The sequence below is a fragment of the Anthonomus grandis genome, chromosome 13 (assembly GCF_022605725.1).
Source record: "Anthonomus grandis grandis chromosome 13, icAntGran1.3, whole genome shotgun sequence".
NCBI classification, from domain to species: Eukaryota; Metazoa; Arthropoda; class Insecta; order Coleoptera; family Curculionidae; genus Anthonomus; species Anthonomus grandis.
Window position 1 is genome coordinate 5932723 of NC_065558.1, and position 3949 is coordinate 5936671.

Genomic DNA, 3949 nt, shown 5'->3' on the forward strand with positions numbered 1-3949 from the left:
TAAAGAACTGCCTCTGGTAGCCTTAGGGTTTTTATCGTTGCCGCATTCGAATGCCGAAATAGAGCGACAATTCAGCCAAATGAACATTATTAAAAATAAGTTTAGAAATCGCATGAAACTTCCATTACTTAATTTAATTCTCGCCATTGGTAATGGACTACTGAAATGGTATTTGCTGCCAAATGATATTATTAAAAAGATCAGAACCAACGAATCCTACTGCCAAGCATCGGTGACACGGATTTTTTGAACTAAAATGAATTATATTATTTAAAGGTACTAAAATCCAGCACTGGATTTTAGTACTTGCTTTGTGTAAACATATATTCCAATACTAAATTCCAGTACTGATTTTAGTAATGATTCCAGTACAGTGAATAGAAAGCATTTCTATTTACTGGAGCAAGTGGTTACCCCCACTCCCACTATCCTCTTAACTAAACCTGTGTAGACACGATGATTCCAGCGTTCGATTTTAGTAAATAAATCAGTACGTAGTTTTAGTAATTGTTTTAAAGTGTAAGTGGTGTTATTATTATTCAAAATGTGCGCAAAATGGACTGAAGATACCACAGTAAAGTTTGTAGAATTATATAGGGAGGAAGAGTGCAGTTGGTAATCTATAGAAATAAACAAGCCCGTGAGTCGGCTATAAAAAGAATTGTGGAAACAATGGAAATCGAGAATTTTGGCCCAATAGATGTAAAAAACAAAATAAAAACTCTAAGGTCGACGTATGTACAAGAGGTAGCAAAAATTAAGAAATCGCAAAGCTCTGGGGCCGGAGCCGATGAAATATATAAACCAAAAATGAAGTGGTTTTCAGTTATGCATATGTTTTTACAAACAATGGATAAGAGAAGGGTAACATGCAGTAATTTGGTAAGTAAGAAGCTACTATATATTTTTATTATATGTACCTATATTAGTAATTGAATACAAAATATATTAAAATGAAATTAAAAAATCATTCGTTCCTGCCATGAAACGGCCCCTGTAGTCATAAAATAGTGTTTATATTTATCCCTTAAATTTCTTGCAAATTTTGAAGAATGATTACTTCCTATACGTGAAACTGATTGCAAACCAGCTACTTCTGACCTCCAACTTCCAAGAATAATTCTACCTTGATCGATATCTTCTTCGTCAACGGATCCCTTTGGCAAATATTCATTTACAGTAGTGCATCTAAGCCAGTTATGTAGGGCACAACATGTTTTGACTATTTTATCCACTGATGATAGTCCACAAGCTATGGGTTTCTCAAAAACTCGAAATCTAGACACTAAAATACCAAAACCATTTTCCACAATTCTTCTTGCACGAGACAATCTATAATTGAAGATTTTTTCATCAACAGTAAGTGCATTCTTTGAATATGGTTTAAGTAAATAATGCTTTAACTGAAAAGCGTCGTCTCCAACAAGAAATCCACCATCCGGTAATATATTGTTTTCTAAAGCAGCAAAAATAGAACACTGCGCAAAAACTCCTCCATCTGAGGCTCTTCCATTGTAGCCAACATCAACGTATATAAAATTGTAATTTCCGTCTACAATTGCCATCAAAATAATACTGTTTTGTCCCTTATAGTTGAAAAAGTTACTGCCACAATTCTCAGGAGCTCGAATAAGTATGTGTTTTCCATCAATGGCACCATAACATCCTGGAAAATTCCATCTATGGTTGAAATCACTTTCGATAGCTTTCCATTCTTTGTTACTTTTTGGTACCTAAAATAAAAAATACTAAATAATTTCTTATTATGCCAAATGTGTGAATATGAGATATTTTCTAGGCTTCAGAAACATATAATGGATCGAATACATTACAAGTAGAAGATGAAGTTGAAGAGGCAACACACGAAGAAGTACCATTAGCAGCAGAGGTAATAAAAGCGAATGTTAGTGGAGCTATTAATGAACCTACTCCAAAACGCCATAAGGCAGCGAAGTCCAAGATTAAAGAAGTTGCTGGTTGCATCAAAGACTTAAACTCTTTAACGACATCTATTCGAGATCTACAATCTACGGAATCATCTGAAAATGAATTCGATATTTTCGGGAAGAGCGTAGCTGCACAATTAAATAAGTTGCCCCTTTTAGCGGCCGTCACGGCTCAAGCTGAAATTCAGCAAATTTTGACTCGTTCCAGAGTATCAAATATAGAAGGTACAAGCACCTCATTAGGTTCTTCCAGATGCACCAGTGCATTTAGTACTTTGCCGATCCCGGAATCAGGTGAAACCTTGATTTCTCCAGAATCACCCAACACATCCCTACCCACCGGCAGATAACAATACAAGCAATATTCTTTCCGAAGCATATAGATCCGCTTTTGATCTAGATACTGATAATTGGGGTTAGAATCATATACTTTATTTTCATTCATACTTAATATTTAGATTTCAGTTTAAAGAATAATGTGTTATTTTACGTTTAATTGAATAATATGATATATGCATAATTCTTTTTTTACTGTTGAAAACTATGATTTTAATTTTATAAAAAAAGGAATACGACATTATTTACCTGTATAAAATCCTCCAATGCATCGTATATGGCATCGCATACTTCTGGAATAAACTTGGAAATTGCAGGCCGGGAAACACGGAATTACTGCTGCAAATTTCGGTAACTATTTCCAGTAGCTAAATATGACAGAGTAATTTCTAATTTTGTTCTGGCAGGTAAAGCCATTCTCATTGTGGTGTCAGATCGCTGTATAGCTGGCGATATTTTTTTCAGAAGAACGTCAAAGGAAGCAGGAGACATTCTCATACAGTTTCTGTATTCTTGAACGTCTTCGATGGCAAGTTCCTTTAAAAGCATGTTAGATGCACCATGCGTGCTTCTCCTTGCCAGCCATTTTCTAACCCAAATTCTTTTCTTGGGATTTGTTGTTAATTCACTCTGAACAATGTCAATTAACTCCTCTATCAGTACTTTAACACCTAATATTAAGCTTCTTTTAAGTAAAACATATTCCTTCTGCTTCGCACTCATCATTTAAATTTAACGTTTTTAATTCTCGCCTGTAACCTACACTACAAAAACTTGATAAAATGGATTTTATGCAAGTTACTTGATCAAATGACTGGCATCATGTAGACAAGAACTATCTTCCAAAGCACTTGCTTTTGGTACTGGATTCTAGTAACTTGTTCAAGTCACTGGCATCGTGTAAACCCCCCTTAAGTATTAGTAGATTATAGTTTTAAATACAAAATGCGAATTAATCAGATTATCTGTTTATATTTTCCTTGGAATTTGGTAATTATAAGTTTCGTTACTCTACTCATTTATTTTTTTTTAGCGGAATTTCTTCTCTTAAGCGGCGGAGAAAGCATTCAGCGAGTTGGCAACACTGATTTATTACCGTGTTGATGGTATATAAAATGTAGTTAAATTGTAGTTGAATATGAGTGCCGTATCGATGGGTTTCTTTTGATTTTCTATTATTTATTGAAAGCCATCAAGGGCTAATAAAATAATCAGTTAAGCCAGTGAAACCTGCTGTCGAAAAATGACGCATGCGCATTATGATCATCAGCACAAGATTCATCCATCAATGAATTACCACCACTCCATTATTCAAAGTTCACATACTGGAACAACTTTTAGGATTTCCACTAAATAAACGTTGCATAAACCAGACTTTGTGTGGACTTCCGGCCGTCATCTTCTCGGGAACTCGGTCGGGTATGACGACAAAACCGCATTTGCTGCGGCGATATTTTTGTAAATTTTATTCTAGTCACCACAAAACAGCCTCTACAGTTTCTCCGTTTCGGTTGTTTCAAAGCGACAAACGGTGAGAAAAGTTTTATTGTGCACTAAATGTGGGAGTTGAACGATCACCGGATAAGATAATAATTTATGAATATTACGCTTCTTTCAGTACCTATTTCTGGGCCCGGAACGATTATTAACATGAGTTTAACAATTTT

The 3949-nt window shown here is 35.0% G+C and overlaps 1 pseudogene; it reads right to left on the reverse strand.

Annotated features, from left to right (window-relative positions):
* Nucleotides 1-216: 216 nt before the first annotated feature.
* LOC126744158 (putative nuclease HARBI1) lies at nucleotides 217-3183 on the reverse strand (annotated as a pseudogene).
* Between the last annotated feature and the right edge of the window lie 766 nt (nucleotides 3184-3949).